Source organism: Spinacia oleracea, chromosome 2 (assembly GCF_020520425.1).
Source record: "Spinacia oleracea cultivar Varoflay chromosome 2, BTI_SOV_V1, whole genome shotgun sequence".
Classification (NCBI taxonomy): Eukaryota; Viridiplantae; Streptophyta; class Magnoliopsida; order Caryophyllales; family Amaranthaceae; genus Spinacia; species Spinacia oleracea.
The window spans coordinates 46,389,644-46,410,936 of NC_079488.1; the positions used below are offsets into that span (position 1 = coordinate 46,389,644).

Here is a 21,293-nt window from a genome sequence, read left to right on the forward strand (position 1 = left end):
AATGCCTAATAATGCAACCTAAATGCCCCAAAAATACCCTATACAAATATGACTCATCAAATTCCCCCAAGCTAGACTGTTCCTTGTCCCCAAGCAACACTAAACCAAAGATAGAGAAACAAGACGCACATGACTTTCATAAAACTATGGTGAGACCAACCTAACTCTCGAGCAAACAATCAAACAGAGTTATTAAGACAGAAATCTAGCTCGGATACAAATAGAACCACAAAGCATCACGATCCACAATTGAAACAACCAAGCTTAGCCACAAACTATTCTCAATCAAGCTAGTCGTCGCCGCATACCTTGTAGAATATAAATATATGATGCAACATGGGGTAAGATGACAATAGCAAGAAACGATTTTCAATCAATCATAAAACAAACATGCCGATCAAGAGGTCTTTGTAATAAGCTTGTAATGAGGCTAGGTGAAAAGGAAGGGTAGGGTATAATTTGGGAAAAAGTGAGAGTAAAGTCCAACTTGGGGAGCAAATATGAACTATATGCGTCGGCGTGATAATGCCGCAAATCCAACTCCATCGAACCTTGAAACCCGAACAATCAACCAAGTCATAACCAAGGGAAAAACATAATATAATGTCAATGATCTTTATTCATTCCCCTTTTCCTGCTTTCAGACTACATACAAAAACGAAAAACATATTTTTGATTTATCTTTGATTTTTCTATTATTTTTTTTTCTTTTTCCTTTTTTTTCTTTTTTTTTCTCTTTTTTTTCTATTTTTTTTTTTGAAAGGAAACTAAAGAATGAAATCGAAAGTACATAAATAAATCTAATGCTAACTGTTACAAGCTTGGGTGCCAACAATAATATACACCATTTCCGAACCACAAATCCAAACATAGCCTCGAACCACGAACTATTGGCTTAGTGTGCCAATCAATCAACATCAACGAAACCATTACGAACACCGAAGCTCCCCCAAGCTAGACTCGGGACAAGTAACCAACGGGGCTAATAGGGCTCAATTTCGTGGAGTTAAAACAATAAACGGACAAGGCTACAACATGGGTATGAAAGGCAGGAACTGATGTTTCTAAATTCGTCTGCAGGCTTCCTAAGAGAATGGCCTCTGTCATACGCGGCATGCGTGAGTTGCAACTAAACTACTAATGAATCTCAAGCCAAAATCATACGATAACAAGTCACATCAATCACACAAACACATAGTAAGGTGACCTACAAGATAATTGGCTAGCTATTCTTGACACGAGACCAACATCTTACCGCATACCATTCAATTGTTTCACACAATGCCAAGCAGTTATCAATGTATAGCATGACTGACTGAATTTCAAAATTATAACTAAGTTCAAAAGAAGCTCAAGAGAGTCAAATAAAGCCCGAACATAGTTTGAAAGTCAATTGCATAATGCAGGGTATAAAGACATATGAATGCAAGTAAAATGCAACTAAATTGAACAATAACACTAGGAAAGCAGTACATTTTTTTTCGTTGCACGTAAACTCCCACCCCTAATGGACGGTACAAAGCGTACAACACCTAAACAAAACAATAAAACTATACTAGAAAGAAATAAAGATAGATATCCCTCCCCCAAGCTAAACAAAACACAGTGCCCTCACTGTGAAAATAACAACAATATAACTCAAACAAGGGAGAGAGATGGAAAGTGCTCACTCGTGATGAGCCTCGTCGGTCGAGTAAGACTCGGTAGGACTGTCGACAGTAGAAGCGGTGTGGCCAGAAGCTTCAAACTGACGACGCAAAGAGCCAATGTCCATGCCCATTGCCTCAACCTTCTTGTCAAGGCCATCAAAGTTAGCCTTGATATCCTTGGAGAACTGAGTAAAGCAATCTAGGAGCGTTCGGAACGCTTCCATGGTGACTGGGGCAGAGCTCGGGGTCGCAAGATCATGCACCTCAGGTGGATATGAGGGCTCATGCGCCGAAGTAGTGGTATCATGTTGTCGGAGATCGACGCTTGCTTGCATAGTGGCCGTTTTGTTGGTAATAGGGGTGAACAACAAAGCATTAGGCAAACTCAACCGTGTAGCGGGATTAGGGAGGAGTGAATAAGGGACCTTGCATGCGCCCTCCGTTGCCCCTTTTATGTGCTAGTTCCACATGCCGATAACCAGTCAAATTTTTCCAACCTTTTATGAGTAAGGGGAGCCATGTTTTTCAAAGTTGCAAAAGAAGACAAGGGGACTCCGACATGCTCGGCAAAGAGAGTGACAAAACTCCCTATAGTGATGCTTTCCTTCTTCTTTCGGCGCTATCGAATGAACGCATCAATGAGGAACTTCCCAAAGTCAAGTTGACCCATTTTTTCCTTGTCACCATGCACAAACCACCATAGCATCTTGAAATCTTTGGTTGTGAGATTACCCAGATCTTTCCTTGCATAAACCACCTGTGTCATGATCCGATGCCAAAGACTAATAGCCGGGTTCACAAAGGAGAAGGCCTTTAAAATACCAACTCTCCAATCATCCCGACCCGTCACCTCCTTCCAAAAGGCCTTTGAAAAGAATTGATGCCCATTCTTGTCTCCCTCGAATGACTCGAACTCCGTAGGACCGATGGTCCCATCACATGGCCATCCAAAAAGCTCGTTGACCTCCGTCGAAGTCATAGTTCTTTCCACCCCATCAAGGTAAAAAGATATGTCACCTGTCTCCGAAACAACCTCAATCGAAGCAAGAAATTCAATCACCAATTCCGGATAAGCCTCGACTTTCAAATTGAGAACCTTGGACCATCCATATTTTCTTGCAAGACCTTGCAAGAAATCATCTATCCCTATGGCTTTAGCATGCTTGGCCGAATAACGAAGAGTGGGCATGATGCTCCGACCTTGCAAGGCTAAGAAAGTCTCTTGTTGAGTGTCACTCAACCATGGATAATTGGGACACGTAGAAGGTGATGGTGGGGTGGGGGGTTGTTTGTGTGTAGTGGATGGAGTGGCTTTAGATGGTGCTTTGGTGGATTTCTTTGGTGGTGGCTTGGCTCTTGCTTTGCGGGTAGGATTACGCTTCTTTGCAATGGAATTTTTAGGAGCAAGTGGGGATGCGGTGGATTTTGGGTGAGAGCTAGTTGGTTTAGTTGTTCCCATGATGCAACAACCACAATTCAAAGTACTCCAAGTCTCCAATCAACCAAATCGACGCACAATTCAATATTCAACGATCAATCCCAACAAACCTAACAATAATCCTCCAATGCAATAATTCAAACTCAACAACCAACTAACGCCAACCAATTTCAACCAATCAATTCAATCAATATTCACCAACAACGATAACCATTCGATTCAACAATCAACATTGACATCAAAATTCCAATTTCCTTTTCAAAATATGAGCCAAGTGAATAAACTTTTTAGAAAAATTGAAATTTTAATACCTTTTGCACCACAAAAACTAGAATTTGGTTACGAAAGCACGTGAATTCCACAAACAAGCCACAAAACTACACAATTTATCAATGCCCACAAAGAATCAAAAACCCCCAAATTAATTTTAAAAGTTAGGGTTTTAAAAATTCATAAACAAGATAATGGTGGAGGTGAAGAGGAGGGAAGGTGGTGGGCTGGAGTGGTGCGCCGACCACCGTAGTACAGGCGGCCGGCGGAGGGTAGGTGGGCGAGGCAGGGGTGGTCGGTGCTGGTTGTTCGTGTGGGTGGACTGGGCGAAAGGGGCTGCGGTGTCGTGGGTGAGGGAGAACTGGACACGAGGGAGAGAGGTGGGGCGACGTTGGTGGTGCGGCGCCGGCGTAACTGCCGATCGGGTGGTGGTGGTCGGACTGGGCGAGAGAAAGTCGCGGGCTGGTGGGCGGTGGTGCGTTGGTTGGGCGAGAGAACGAGCAGGTGGCTGACTTCGTATTATTATTTTTATTTTGAATCAGGTGGGGCGGGAAATCCAGCGACCTCGCTGGTTTGCCAGCGGGCAAGGCAGAGAACGAAGCAATTTGGGCAAAATAGGCCAGCGGGCTCGCTTGGCCAGCGCTGGGAAATGCGCGCACAACGAGCTCCCTCGCTGGGCTCGAGTGCTCGCTCGCTGCCTTATTGTGACTTGCAAAAACTTGTCGATGCATCGAATTTTCGGAATGAACTTGATCTTGCACCTATAATTCTGAAAAAAAATGATTCAAGCACCACTAAACTCAAAAGTTAGAATCGTTAGTAAAAATTAAAACACGCAAAAATAAATAAATAAATAAATACGACGAACGAAAAACTAATCTAAAAATAAAATAAAAATACGAATTCAAGTGAAATCAAAATAAAATGGTTTTGTTCTTTTGTTGTTTCTAATTTTTTTTTTCAATAAAATAACCAAATAAATAAAATAAATTAGATTAAAAATTGAAAAAAATGAAAAAAATTGAAAAGAAAAAGAGTTAGAAATCGGGTTGCCTCCCGATAAGCGCTCGTTTTAAGTCATTAGCTTGCCTCCAAACCTCAATAGTCAAGCGTCGGTGGGTGGATCGGAGAGATAGATCGTCTCCAATTTTCCAATAAACGCTCCTTCAGTGTATAGCTTCAAACGTTGACCGATCACTTTGAACTTGGTGCCATTTTCACTAGCAACCTCAATAGCTCCATGTTCCTTGACTTCGGTGATAGTAAAAGGTCCGGACCATCTAGACTTAAGCTTTCCTGGAAAAAGCCGTAGTCGTGAATTATAAAGCAAGAACTTATCACCGATGTTGAACTCCCGTTTTTGAATCATCTTATCATGAAACTTTTTCGTTTGCTCCTTATAGAGCCTATGATTCTCGTAAGCTTCAAACCGAAGTTCATCTAGCTCATTCAATTGAAGAAGTCTCGCTTCACCGGCCGCTTCTAAATCCATATTGATCTCCTTGACGGCCCAATTAGAGAGATATTCCATTTCAACTGGTAAATGACAAGCTTTGCCATACACCAACCTATACGGAGTTGTCCCCAACGGAGTCTTGTAGGTCGTGCGTAACGCCCACAATGTGTCATCCAACTTCAACGACCAATCTTTTCGAGACTTGTTGACCACTTTTTCGAGAATTCTCTTGATCTGTCGATTAAAAACTTCAACTTGGCCACTCGTTTGAGGAGGATAAGCCATGCCAACCTTTTGAGTAACTCTATGCTTCTTCAGAAAAGCCTTAAAAGTCCTTTGATGAAAATGGGAACCCCCATCACTAATCACGACCCTTGGGACTCCAAAGCGCGGAAAGATGATTTTCTTGAAAAGCTTCTTTACGACGTTAGAGTCGTTGGTTGGCGATGTAATAGCTTCCACCCACTTTGTAACGTAATCAACGGCAACCAAGATGTACCGATTCCCACATAAAGAAGGGAACGGTCCCATAAAATCAATGCCCCATACATCAAATGGCTCAACCTCAAGAATTCCGGTCTGTGGTAGCTCTTGCCTTTTCGAAACGTTGCCCGATCGTTGACATTCGTCACATGCATTGCAAAATAAACGAGCATCCTTGAATATAGAAGGCCAATAGAAACCACTTTGTAGAGTTCGATGGGCGGTCGGAATAGCACCAAGATGACCACTAGAAGGTAAACTGTGGCAATGCTTAAGAACCCCGTGGGTATCCCAATCTCTTACGTTGTTGATATGTCAACTCCGGAGGATGGGAGCCACCAACAAAATAGTTCGCAAAGTCCGCATACCATGGGGATTTAGTAGACACAGAGAATAGATGATCGTCAGGAAATGAATCATTGATAGGCCCGTCTGTGCTAGATTGAAATTTCAACCGAGAGAGATGATCTGCAACAACATTCTCAGCACCCTTTTTATCCCGAATATCCAAATCAAACTCCTGGAGAAGAAGAATCCATCGAATAAGTCTCGGTTTGGCCTCTTTCTTGGCCAACAAATACTTCAAAGCGGCATGATCAGTGTGTATAATGACTTTCGAACCAACAAGATACGTCCCAAATTTGTCAAGTGCATAAACAACCGCAAGGAGCTCTTTCTCAGTAGTGGCATAATTCATCTAACCTCCATCCACGGTTTTTCTTGCATAATAGATGGCATGCAACACCTTGTTCTTTCTTTGGCCAAGCACTGCTCCAACAGCATAATCACTCGCATCAAACATAATTTCGAACGGCAAATCCCAATCCGGAGGCTGAATAATTGGAGCAGTTATCAATGCTTTCTTAATCCTATCAAAAGACTCTAAACAAGCATCAGTGAACTCAAATGTGGCATCCTTGAGTAATAATTGAGTGAGGGGTTTCGCAATTTTAGAAAAATCTTTAATGAAACGGCGATAGAAACCCGCATGACCGAGAAAACTCCTCACTCCCTTGACATTCACGGGAGGGGGGAGTTTCTCAATCACCTCAATTTTTGCTCGGTCAACTTGGATGCCACGCTCAGAAATAAGATGACCAAGTACCACTCCTTCATTGACCATAAAGTGGCACTTTTCCCAGTTCAATACCAAATTCACTTCAGAACAACGTTTAAGCACTTTAGAAAGATTATGCAAACATACATCAAAGTCAGAACCATAAACACTAAAATCATCCATAAATACCTCCATGATATCCTCGATGAAGTCAGAAAAAATGGCCATCATACACCTTTGAAATGTAGCAGGGGCGTTGCACAAACCAAACGGCATTTTGAGGTATGCAAAAGTTCCATAAGGACAAGTGAACGTCGTCTTCTCCTGGTCGTCTAGGTGAATGGGAATCTGAAAGAAACCTGAATATCCATCCAAATAACAGAAAAAGTTGTGTTTTGCTAATCTTTCTAGCATCTGATCAATAAAGGGGAGGGGAAAGTGATCCTTCAAGGTGGCCATATTCAACATTCGATAATCTATACACATACGCCAACCTGTAACAACACGAGTGGGGATAAGCTCATCATTCTTAATAACCGTTGTCCCCCCCTTCTTGGGAACGACTTGCACCGGACTCACCACATCTTGCATATTAAGATTCAAACGACGTTGTGGCTGTATGCGAGGGCGGTGATCTGCTTCCAAGTTAATTGTATGCATACAAAAGTCAGGACTAATTCCCTTGAGATCGTCAATGCTATACCCGATTGCCTTTTTGTGCATACGGAGCACGATTAGAAGCTTAAAAAGATGGCTATCGTCGAGTGCAGCATTAACGATCACAGGAAAATCCTCATTATCATCAAGAAATGCATATGTAAGGTGAGATGGTAATGGTTTTAGTTCTACCTTCGTTACCTGTGGCTCGGAAATAGAGCAAACAGTTTCCAATACCTGGAAACCGTCGACCTTCTCAGCTTCACTTCCATCTAGATCCGAGATCAAGGAATCAATCTCACAATCTCCTTCTCCTTTCTTGGCCTTCAAGGTGAGAGTCGCCAGCAATAGATCATCATACAACATTCTAGGGATGTTTTCTAGAGAAATCTCTTCTACAATGTCAATCCTGCAACAAGTATTCTCAAGCATAGGAGACTTCACAGCATTGGTTAGATTAAAAGTAACAGTATCATCAGCAACACTCAAAGTAAGAGACCCAGACTTGACATCAATGACAGCACCTGCAGTACATAAAAATGGCCTACCCAAAATTATGGGAATTTGACTATCCTCCTCCATATCTAGCACTACAAAATCAACAGGAATGTAGAATTTCCCCACCCGGACAGGAACATCCTCCAAAATACCCAAGGGATACTTTATAGAACGATCTACCATTTGCAACGTGATTTGTGTGCATTTTAGTTTTCCCATATTCAACCTATTACAGACAGAAAGGGGCATGACAGACACACTTGCACCTAAATCACACAATGCTTTATCAATGAATAATCCCTTTTCTTAGTGATCATCTCTTTCAAAAATTTTGCATAAACAAGAACTTGAGATATTAAATCAGTAAAAGGGATCGTTACCTCAAGATTCTTGACCATTGCCAAGAACTTACCAAGTTATTGATCGACCTTGGTTTTCTGCATCCGGTGAGGGAAAGGCAACTTAGGCACAATAGGGAGAGAATCAGCAATCTTCTCTTTCCCCTTATTTGCGCCAACCTCATCAGTATTATCAACTTTCCGGACTTGAGTCTCTACATCAATTGCTTTCTCTGGTCCATCTGTGTTCTCCTTAGCAAGAGTTGCATCATCAATGGGCATCGGGGGTCCATCATATTTAGTGCCACTTCTAAGAGTGATAGCATTGGCACTTTCTCTATTCTGGGGCGGAGTAGGTTGCCCTGGTAGTGTACCCGGTTGCCTTTGAGATAGAGTGTCATCAAGTTGAGCAACTTGATTCTCCAACATTCTATTCTGATTCTTCAACTCTTTGATGCTCTCATCATGGTTCTTTTGAGCTATCTCTGCGGTCTTCTGCATATTTGCAATGAGCTTATACAGATCACCCATGTTAGGCTCTGGAGTAGCACTGCTCTGAGGGGGTTGTTGATATCCTTGATGAGGGGGCCTATTAAACCCCGGGGGAGCATTATGTGAGGCTCCGTGTTGAAATGGAGGCCTATCAACATGTGGCTGAGTTGGATGGAACTGTGGCTGCGACCATTGTTGCTGGGGTTGTGGATTCTGAACATTGTTGCCCCGATATGAGAAATTTGGATGATTCCTCCAACCCGGATTAAATGAATTGGAATATGGGTCATTGGGTTGTCTTTGTTGAAAAGAATTCACTTGCTCCAATTGCGTAGTATCCTGCGAACTATAAGAGCACTCGTGACCAAAGTGACCTTGGATGCCACATACTTCGCAGTAAGAAGTTGTCACTGGAGCTACACTAGACATAGCATTGATACTCATTGGGGGAGTACCAGACTGAGGAGCCTTCAAAGAATCGATCTTCAGGTTCAAGGCTGCCACTTGTGAGGACAATAGAGCATAAGCATCGACATCTAATTTTCGTTTCTTGGATGTGGTTCTGGTGGTGCTGTAATGGTTGGCAGCTAAATTGGCAAGAAAATCATAACCTGCATCCACTTCTTTGTCAAGAAAAACGCCCCTAGCAGCAGAATCAACCGTGTTCTTTGTTTCATCTTGCAAACCATGGTAGAAAATCTGAACCAAGAACCATTTTTCAATGTTGTGATGCGGACACGACCGCTGCAAAGCCTTGAATCTATCCCAGGCTTCTCGAAGTGATTCACCAGGTTCTTGAGTGAATGTAGTCAGCTTCTGCCTTATTTCAGCAGTCTTAGTGGGTGGAAAGAATTCTTCTAGAAAGGCCTGTGAAATAGCACTCCACTCTGTCTCCTTGACATCATTCAACCATGTCTGAGCCTTATCACGAAGGCTAAAACCAAACAACATGACTTTCAATTGGTCTTGAGTGACCCCTTGATTCTTGATAGTACCACACAGTTGGTTGAACCTCTGCAAATGGTTGGTGGGTTCCTCAGATGGATGGCCACCATATTGACTTTGTGAGACCATAGAGATTAGAGCGGGCTTGATCTCAAAGTTGATTGCCTCAATGGTTGGCATTGTAAGCCCAATCGGAACACTATTCGAGGAAGGTACCCCATATGATTTCAGGGATTTAGACATCGTGTGACTCGGTGGAGTCTGTGAGTCTTGGGACCCTGACTGCTTCTCCTTTTTCTGTTGCTTTTTTAGTTGACGAAGGGTCTTTCCGAGATCGGGATCGGGAGGAACCAAGGTACCCGTTCTGGCATACCTGGGCATAAACAACAACGACAGAAAACGCAGTGAGATTTGCCTCAATTGGAACTGAGAGTTCCAATGAGACAATGGAAACAGTTCAAATAATCAAACTAAAACTAATAGAATCTAGCCGTCTCCCCGGCAACGGCGCCAAAAACTTGATGAATTAAAAAGTGATACCGCAAGTGCACGGTGTCTGTTGTTAGCAGATACTTAGCAAATATGGGTCGATCCCACAGGGAGACAAGTTCTATTAGTTTTTGCCCAATTATACGAACTATTTCAATAACGAAAGTTGATTTTGGATATTATTAACTAATGAAGCTAAAGCAATAATGTAAATGTGAAATAATCAATGAATTAAAAGGTCTAAGGCGTCTGTTCGGTTCACCATGCTTATACCAATCCAAGAACACAAATCAATCCAGAAATGAATAAACTAAGCCGAATAAATAAAGTACATGTTAATCCTACGGTCGGGTCTTAACACTTTCAATTCAACATATGCAGTACGGTCGCTAACATAATCAGAATTGCCAATTGTACTAAGCCTCTAAAAATACGATATTTCGATTCTAATTCCTATTAGCTAGATAATCAATTCATGAAATTGGCCGATAACATGAATTAACAATTAAAACAAATCAATCGGAATACTCAAGCAATAGTCTATAAATTAACAAACTTTATGCATAATAATCATGGTATAAACATGGCTTCCCTTACTTAGCCCTAGAATACGACTACTCGCTCATAATTGAATTATCAAACATGATAGAAATAATAAACATGAATTTCATAATCAAAGGAAAAATTAAACTAAGGAACGAAAACAATAATAATAAATTAAAGCAAAAAAAACGATTCTTGAATTACCTCTAGATTGATGAATTGAAAATTGAAAAGCTAGGGTTCAACAATGGAAAAGGGAAGAAAAGATAAACTAACGTGAAAAGCGTTCTAAGGTATTGAAAAACGCAAAAGAAAATAAAAGCATAAGGGAATACATTAATTCCCTTGAGGTATTTTAGTGTTTCCTAAATTCTAAACAAAAAAGGAGAATAATAATAATTACATAAGTTATCATTTAATTGAACGATCACGAGAAACGACGCAACGAACCCGCGTGGAAGTAGCTGGGCGGAGAAACCAGCGGGCCCGCTGGTGGGTTGCTGGTTTTCGCGCCCAAAGGGGAAGATTGGGCCATCATTTTGGGCTTCGGGAGAATCGGATAGTCGAGCCATCTTGTTTATGTCATAACTCTTGTTCTACAATGCCTATAAGGACGTGTGACCTGTCAATGGAAAGCTCTTGAAATCTACTTTCTAGGCCAATAAAAATCGCCTAATTCCGACATGTAGAACTTGAGATATCATCAAAAGAGTGAACGCTTGTCCGTTTTGATGCTTAGAAAAATAGCGTTTAGCTTCGTTGTTGACTCAAAATTATCCCTAGAGATATGCAATGATCCTCGAGTCAACATTCCATCCGTTCATCATCCAAATCAACTCATAACACTCCGAAAGAATCCAAATGACCGTAAAATCACCCGAAACATTAAGAAAACACAAACGGGTCGTAATAGAGTACGACAACGATAACTTATGCAAATGTGATCCTAAATGCAACTAAAATGATATAAATGCCTAATAATGAAACCTAAATGCGCCTAAAATACCCTATACAAATATGACTCATCAAATTCCCCCAAGCTAGACTGTTGCTTGTCCCCAAGCAACACCAAACCAAAGATAGAGAAACAAGACGCACATGACTTTCATAAAACCATGGTGAGACCAACCTAACTCTCGAGCAAACAATCAAACAGAGTTATTGAGACAGAAATCTAGCTCGGATACAAATAGAACCACAAAGCATCATGATCTACAATTGAAACAACCAAGCTTAGCCACAAACTATTCTCAATCAAGCTAGTCGTCGCCGCATACCTTGTAGAATATAAATATATGATGCAACAAGGGGTAAGATGACAATAGCAAGAAACGATTTTCAATCAATCACAAAACAAACATGCGGATCAAGAGGTCTTTGTAATAAGCTTGTAATGGGGCTAGGTGAAAAGGAAGGGTAGGGTAGAATTTGGGAAAAAGTGAGAGTAAAGTCCAACTTGGGGAGCAAATATGAACTATATGCGTCGGCGTGATAATGCCGCAAATCCAAATCCATCGAACCATGAAACCCGAACAATCAACCAAGTCATAACCAAGGGAAAAACATAATATAATGTCAATGATCTTTCTTCATTCCCCTTTTCCTGCTTTCAGACTACATACAAAAACGAAAAACATATTTTTGATTTTTCTTTGATTTTTCTAATTTTTTTTCTTTTTCCTTTTTTTCGTTTTTTTTCTCTTTTTTTTTCTATTTTTTTTTTTTTGAAATGAAACTAAAGAATGAAATCGAAAGTACATAAATAAATCTAATGCTAACTGTTACAAGCTTGGGTGCCAACAATAATATACACCATTTCCGAACCACAAATCCAAACATAGCCTCGAACCACGAACTATTGGCTTAGTGTGCCAATCAATCAACATCAACGAAACCATTACGAACACCGAAGCTCCCCCAAGCTAGACTCGGGGCTAATAGGGCTCAATTTTGTGGAGTTAAAACAATAAACGGACAAGGCTATAACATGGGTATGAAAGGTAGGAACTGGTGTTTCTAAATTCGTCTGAAGGCTTCCTAAGAGAATGGCCTCTGTCATACGCGGCATGCGTGAGTTGCAACTAAACTACTAATGAATCTCAAGCCAAAATCATACGATAACAAGTCACATCAATCGCACAAACACATAGTAAGGTGACCTACAAGATAATTGGCTAGCTATTCTTGACACGAGACCAACATCTTACCGCATACCATTCAATTGGTTCACACAATGCCAAGCAGTTATCAATGTATAGCATGACCGACTGAATTCAAAATCATAACTAAATTCAAAAGAAGCTCAAGAGAGTCAAATAAAGCCCGAACATAGTTTGAAAGTCAATTGCATAATGCAGGGTATAAAGACATATGAATGCAAGTAAAATGCAACTAAATTGAACAATAACACTAGGAAAGCAGTACATTTTTTTCGTTGCACGTAAACTCCCACCCCTAATGGACGATAGAAAGCGTACAACACCTAAACAAAACAATAAAACTATACTAGAAAGCAATAAAGATAGATATCCCTCCCCCAAGCTAAACAAAACACAGTGCCCTCACTGTGAAAATAGCAACAATATAACTCAAACAAGGGAGAGAGATGGAAAGTGCTCACTCGTGCTGAGCCTCGTCGGCCGAGTAAGACTCGGTAGGACTGTCGACAGTAGAAGCGGTGTGGCCAGAAGCTTCAAACTGACGACGCAAAGAGCCAATCTCCATGCCCATTGCCTCAACCTTCTTGTCAAGGCCATCAAAGTTAGCCTTGATATCCTTGGAGAACTGAGTAAAGCAATCTAGGAGCGTTCGGAACGCTTCCATGGTGACTGGGGCAGAGCTCGGGGTCGCAAGATCGTGCACCGCAGGTGGATATGAGGGCTCATGCGCCAAAGTAGTGGTATCATGTTGTCGAAGATCGACGCTTGCTTGCATAGTGGCCGTTTTGTTGGTAATAGGGGTGAACAACAAAGCATTAGGCAAACTCAACCGTGTAGCGGGATTAGGGAGGAGTGAATAAGGGACCTTGCATGCGCCCTCTGTTGTCCCTTTTATATACCACATATATGTGCTAGTTCCACATGCCGATAACCAGTCAAATTTTTCCAACCTTTCATGAGTAAGGGGAGCCATGTTTTTCAAAGTTGCCTAAGAAGACAAGGGGACTCCGACATGCTCGGCAAAGAGAGTGACAAAACTCCCTATAGTGATGCTTTCCTTCTTCTTTCGGCGCTCTCGAATGAATGCATCAATGAGGGACTTCCCAAAGTCAAGTTGACCCATTTTGTCCTTGTCACCATGCACAAACCACCATAGCATCTTGAAATCTTTGGTTGTGAGATTACCCAGATCTTTCCTTGCATAAAGCACCTGTGTCATGATCCGATGCCAAAGACGAATAGTCGGGTTCACAAAGGAGAAGGCCTTTGAAATACGAACTCTCCAATCATCCCGACCCATCACCTCCTTCCAAAAGGCCTTTGAAAAGAATTGATGCCCATTCTTGTCTCCGTCGAATGACTCGAACTCCGTAGGACCGATGGTCCCATCACATGGCCATCCAAAAAGCTCATTGACCTCCGTCGAACTCATAGTTCTTTCCACCCCATCAAGGTAAAAAGATATGTCACCTGTCTCCGAAACAACCTCAATCGAAGCAAGAAATTCAATCACCAATTCCGGATAAGCCTCGACTTTCAAATTGAGAACCTTGGACCATCCATATTTGCTTGCAAGACCTTGCAAGCAATCATCTATCCCTATGGCTTTAGCATGCTTGGTCGAATAACGAAGAGTGGGCATGATGCTCCGACCTTGCAAGGCTAAGCAAGTCTCTTGTTGAGTGTCACTCAACCATGGATAATTGGGACACGTAGAAGGTGATGGTGGGGTGGGGGGTTGTTTGTGTGTAGTGGATGGAGTGGCTTTAGATGGTGCTTTGGTGGATTTCTTTGGTGGTGGCTTGGCTCTTGCTTTGCGGGTAGGATTACGCTTCTTTGCAATAGAATTTTTAGGAGCGAGTGGGGATGCGGTGGATTTTGGGTGAGAGCTAGTTGGTTTAGTTGTTCCCATTATGCAACAACCACAATTCAAAGTACTCTAAGTCTCCAATCAACCAAATCGACGCACAATTCAATATTCAACGATCAATCCCAACAAACAACTCAACAATAACAATAATCCTCCAATGCAATAATTCAAACTCAACAACCAACTAACGCCAACCAATTTCAACCAATCAATTCAATCAATATTCACCAACAACGATAACCATTCGATTCAACAATCAACGTTGACATCAAAGTGAATAAACTTTTTAGAAAAATTGAAATTTTAATACCTTTTGCACTACAAAGACTAGAATTTGGTTACGAAAGCACGTGAATTCCACAAACAAGCTACAAAACTACACAATTTATCAATGCCCACAAAGAATCAAAAACCCCCAAATTGATTTTAAAAGTTAGGGTTTTAAAAATTCATGAACAAGATAATGGTGGAGGTGAAGAGGAGGGAAGGTGGTGGGCTTGAGTGGTGCGCCGACCACCGTAGTACAGGCGGCCGGCGGAGGGTAGGTGGGCGAGGCAGGGGTGGTCGGTGCTGGTGGTTCGTGTGGGTGGACTGGGCGAAAGGGGCTGCGGTGTCGTGGGTGAGGGAGAACTGGACACGAGGGAGAGAGGTGGGGCGACGCCGGCGTAACTGCCGGTCGGGTGGTGGTGGTCGGACTAGGCGAAAGAAAGTGGCGGGCTGGTGGGCGGTGGTGCGTTGGTTGGGCGAGAGAACGAGCAGGTGGCTGACTTCGTATTATTATTTTTATTTTGAATCAGGTGGGGCGGGAAATCCAGCGACCTCGCTGGTTTGCCAGCGGGCAAGGCAGAGAACGAAGCAATTTGGGCAAAATAGGCCAGCGGGCTCGCTGGGCCAGCGCTGGGAAATGCGCGCACAACGAGCTCCCTCGCTGGGCTCGAGTGCTCGCTCGCTGCCTTATTGTGGCTTGCAAAAACTTGTCGATGCATCGAATTTTCGAAATGAACTTGATCTTGCACCTATAATTCTGAAAAAAAATAATTCAAGCACCACTAAACTCAAAAGTTAGAATCGTTAGTAAAAATTAAAACACGCAAAAATAAATAAATATGACGAACGAAAAACTAATCTAAAAATAAAATAAAAATACGAATTCAAGTGAAATCAAAATAAAATGTTTTTGTTCTTTTGTTGTTTCTAATTTTTTTTTTTCAATAAAATAACCAAATAAATAAAATAAATTAGATTAAAAATTGAAAAAAATGAAAAAAATGGAAAAGAAAAAGAGTTAGAAATCGGGTTGCCTCCCGATAAGCGCTCGTTTTAAGTCATTAGCTTGACTCCAAACCTCAATAGTCAAGCGTCAGTGGGTGGATCGGAGAGATAGATCGTCTCCAAATTTCCAATAAACGCTCCTTCAGTGTATAGCTTCAAACGTTGACCGTTCACTTTTAACTTGGTGCCATTTTCACTAGCAACCTCAATAGCTCCATGTTCCTTGACTTCGGTGATAGTAAAAGGTCCGGACCATCTAGACTTAAGCTTTCCTAGAAAAAGCCGTAGTCGTGAATTATAAAGCAAGACCTTATCACCGATGTTGAACTCCCGTTTTTGAATCATCTTATCATGAAACTTTTTCGTTTGCTCCTTATAGAGCCTATGATTCTCGTAAGCTTCAAACCGAAGTTAATCTAGCTCATTCAATTGAAGAAGTCTCGCTTCACCGGCCGCTTCTAAATCCATATTGATCTCCTTGACGGCCCAATTAGAGAGATATTCCATTTCAACTGGTAAATGACAAGCTTTGCCATACACCAACCTATACGGAGTTGTCCCCAACGGAGTCTTGTAGGCCGTGCGTAACGCCCATAATGTGTCATCCAACTTCAACGACCAATCTTTTCGAGACTTGTTGACCACTTTTTCGAGAATTCTCTTGATCTGTCGATTAAAAACTTCAACTTGGCCACTCGTTTGAGGAGGATAAGCCATGCCAACCTTTTGAGTAACTCTATGCTTCTTCAGAAGAGCCTTAAAAGTCCTTTGATGAAAATGGGAACCCCCATCACTAATCACGTCCCTTGGGACTCCAAAGCGCGGAAAGATGATTTTCTTGAAAAGCTTCTTTACGACGTTAGAGTCGTTGGTTGGCGATGCAATAGCTTCCACCCACTTTGTAACGTAATCAACGGCAACCAAGATGTACCGATTCCCACATAAAGAAGGGAACGGTCCCATAAAATCAATGCCCCATACATCAAATGGCTCAACCTCAAGAATTCCGGTCTGTGGTAGCTCTTGCCTTTTCGAAATGTTGCCCGATCGTTGACATTCGTCACATGCATTGCAAAAGAAACAAGCATCCTTGAATACAGAAGGCCAATAGAAACCACTTTGTAGAGTTCGATGGGCGGTCGGAATAGCACCAAGATGACCACTAGAAGGTAAACTGTGGCAATGCTTAAGAACCCCGTGGGTATCCCAATCCGCTACACACCTACGAAACATACCATCGGCACACTTCCGATACAAATGTGGGTCATCCCAAAAATACCGCTTAGCATCATGGTAGAATCTCTTACGTTGTTGATATGTCAACTCCAGAGGATGGGAGCCACCAACAAAATAGTTCGCAAAGTCCGCATACCATGGGGATTGAGTAGACACAGAGAATAGATGATCGTCAGGAAATGAATCATTGATAGGTCCGTCTGTGCTAGATTGAAATTTCAACCGAGAGAGATGATCTGCAACAACATTCTCAGCACCCTTTTTATCCCAAATCTCCAAATCAAACTCCTGGAGAAGAAGAATCCATCGAATAAGTCTCGGTTTGGCCTCTTTCTTGGCCAACAAATACTTCAAAGCGGCATGATCAGTGTGTATAATGACTTTCGAACCAACAAGATACGTCCGAAATTTATCAAGTGCATAAACAACCGCAAGGAGCTCTTTCTCAGTAGTGGCATAATTCATCTGAGCTCCATCCAAGGTTTTGCTTGCATAATAGATGGCATGCAACACCTTGTTCTTTCTTTGGCCAAGCACTGCTCCAACAGCATAATCACTCGCATCACACATAATTTCGAACGGCAAATCCCAATCCGGAGGCTGAATGATTGGAGCAGTTATCAATGCTTTCTTAATCCTGTCAAAAGACTCCAAACAAGCATCAGTGAACTCAAATGTGGCATCCTTGAGTAATAATTGAGTGAGGGGTTTCGCAATTTTAGAAAAATCTTTTATGAAACGGCTATAGAAACCCGCATGACCGAGAAAACTCCTCACTCCCTTGACATTCACGGGAGGGGGGAGTTTCTCAATCACCTCAATTTTTGCTCGGTCAACTTGGATGCCACGCTCAGAAATAAGATGACCAAGTACCACTCCTTCATTGATCATAAAGTGGCACTTTTCCCAATTCAATACCAAATTCACTTCAGAACAACGTTTAAGCACTTTAGAAAGATTATGCAAACATACATCAAAGTCAGAACCATAAACACTAAAATCATCCATAAATACCTCCATGATATCCTCGATGAAGTCAGAAAAAATGGCCATCATACACCTTTGAAATGTAGCAGGGGCGTTGCACAAACCAAACGGCATTCTGCGGTATGCAAAAGTTCCATAAGGACAAGTGAACGTCGTCTTCTCCTGGTCGTCTGGGTGAATGGGAATCTGAAAGAAACCTGAATATCCATCCAAATAACAGAAAAAGTTGTGTTTTGCTAAGCATTCTAGCATCTGGTCAATAAAGGGGAGGGGAAAGTGATCCTTCAAGGTGGCCATATTCAACATTCGATAATCTATACACATACGCCAACCTGTAACAACACGAGTGGGGATAAGCTCATCCTTATCATTCTTAACAACCGTTGTCCCCCCCCCCTTCTTGGGAACGACTTGCACCGGACTCACCCATTTAGAATCTGAAATGGGATAGATGATGCCCGCGTCAAGTAGTTTCACTACCTCTTTTCTCACCACATCTTGCATATTAAGATTCAAACGACGTTGTGGCTGTATGCGAGGGCGGTGATCTGCTTCCAAGTTAATTCTATGCATACAAAAGTCAGGACTAATTCCCTTGATATCGTCAATGCTATAACCGATTTCCTTTTTGTGCATACGGAGCACGGTCAGAAGCTTAGAAAGCAGGCTATCGTTGCGTGCAACATTAATAATCATAGGAAAATCCTCATTATCATCAAGAAATGCATATTTAAGGTGAGATGGTAATGGTTTTAGTTCTACCTTCTTTACTTGTGGCTCGGAAATAGAGCAAACAGTTTCCAATACCTCGAAACCGTCGACCTTCTCAGCTTCACTTCCATCTAGATCCGAGATTAATGAATCAAACTCACAATCTCCTTCTCCTTTCTTGGCCTTCAAGGTGAGATTCGCCAGCAATAGATCATCATACAACATTCTAGGGATGTTTTCTAGAGAAATCTCTTCTACAATGTCAATCCTGCAACAAGTATTCTCAAGCATAGGAAACTTCACAGCATTGGTTAGATTAAAAGTAACAGTATCATCACCAACACTCAAAGTAAGAGACCCAGACTTGACATCAGTACAAAAAAATGGCCTACCCAAAATTATGGGAATTTGACTATCCTCCTCCATATCTAGCACTACAAAATCAACAGGAATGTAGAATTTCCCCACCCGAACAGGAACATCCTCCAAAATACCCAAGGGATACTTTATAGAACGATCTGCCATTTGCAACGTGATTTGTGTACATTTTAGTTTTCCCATATTCAACCTATTACAGACAGAAAGGGGCATGACAGACACACTTGCACCTAAATCATGTTAGGTTATGATTCATATGACAATTCATAAATCATGCGGAAAAACCATTTAGCCAGGAATACATATTATTTACACATAATCATATAGCATAGTTTAGATGCATACTCTTTGTTGCGTGCCTTCCCTAGCTGCGCCCGAACCGAACAAGAACAAGTCTTTAGGACTCCAAGTGTCGTCCCTCCGTAGATAGTCCACAGCACGTCCGGATCCGCCTTAAGATTGACCAACTAGAATCGCCCTTAAGGTACTAAAGAATTTCGGCACTCTTAGGTAAGAAATGTGTCTGAATTTTCTCTCAAAAACTCACTTTGAATACTTGAATAATCTATGAAAATATGTGACCCTAGGCACGTATTTATAGAGTTATGGAAAGGGTTTTGGAATCCTATTAGGATACTAATTTATTTAATTATAACCCCACTAGGACTCTAATTAAATAATCATTATCTAATAGTTTTAGGATTTAATCACACTTAGAATTCTGATTGCTTCAGGATTCCCGCACATGCAATGCACGAGCACCGTACACCCGCGCAAGCCTTGCGGCCCACGCTAGGCGCACAGCGCTCGGCCCATTGATGCGCTCCGCGCGCGCGCGCCCAAGGCCTTGGCTGGGCCTGGCCTTGCGCTGGGCCTGGTCGAGGCTTGGCGTGCGCTGGTGTGCGTTGGCTCGCTGGGCGATGGCCTGGCTTCGTGCTGGGCCTTCGTCTAGCGGGCCTCGTCCGATGCTAATTCGTACGATACGCTTCCGATTAAAATTCCCGATTCCGGAATTCATTTCCGATACGAACAATATTTAATATTTCCGATTCCGGAATCAATTTCCGTTTCGAACAAATATTTAATATTTCCATTTCCGGAATTATTTTCCGATTCCGATAATATTTCCGATTCTTACAATATTTCCGTTTCCGGCAATATTTCCATTTCCGATAATATTTTCCGATACGTACCATGTTTCCGTTTCCGGCAACATCTACGACTTGGATAATATTTATATTTCCGATACGATCCATATTTCCGTTTCCGGCAATATCATCGTTTGCGGAGTATTCATTTCTTGCCTGTGACGATCTCAGCTCCCACTGAAACCAAGATCCGTCGATTCCGAATATCCATAGATGGAGTATCTAATGCCATTAAATACTTGATCCGTTTACGTACTATTTGTGTGACCCTACGGGTTCAGTCAAGAGTAAGCTGTGGATTAATATAATTAATTCCACTTGAACTGAAGCGGCCTCTAGCTAGGCATTCAGCTCACTTGATCTCACTGAATTATTAACTTGTTCATTAATACTGAACCGCATTTATTAGACTTAACATAGAATGCATACTTGGACCAAGGGCATTATTTCCTTCAGTCTCCCACTTGTCCTTAGGGACAAGTGTGCATTTCCTAATTCCTTTGTCGCTCGATGCTTGCTCTTGAACATAAGGTAAGAGTTATCATCCTTATTATGTCCAGAGGTGTTTCTCGGTTTCAGAGTTCAACTGATCAAATAAACAGATAATCATAGCCTATGATTCATCCGAGCACGGCCATGCATTTCACAGTTTCTAGCTCTCCGAGTGGCCTTGTACAACTTTTAAGCATCTCATCCCGATTTATGGGAGGACAATCCCGATCTTGCGATCTTGAGATTAGACTTCGTTTGATAGGTGATTACCTGAGCGTTGCCTTTATAGCCTCCTTTTACGGTGCGACGGTTGGTCAACGTCAAAGCAACCAGTTCTCAAACAAGTAATCTCAAATCACTCAGGTATTGAGGATTTAGTGTCTAATAATTTTAATGAAATTTACTTATGACAGATTTTCATCTCTTACAGTAAAGTTTCATAGGTCTTGTCCGATACTAGTCTTCCCAAAGTAAGTATCTATGCAAATGATTATGACATTGCCATGTCCACATAGTTCAAGAAACAGAACTACTAGTCATCTTGCATTCTAATCGTCTAACGTTTTCTATGCGTCCAATTTTATAGAAAACTCCGACTAGGGACCATTTTCAACCTTTGACATTCAAGTCCACTTGATAGACATTTCTTAGTCACAGGACTGGTCCTGACAGTCTATCTTGAATATATTGTCAAATTGAAGGGACTCATCATTTAATAAACCACA

General features: G+C 41.8%; 1 pseudogene; it reads right to left on the minus strand.

The window, feature by feature from the left end:
- Positions 1 to 4,462: 4,462 nt before the first annotated feature.
- The window catches only part of LOC130467395 (uncharacterized), a 41,794-nt pseudogene continuing 24,963 nt past the window's right edge, over positions 4,463 to 21,293 (minus strand).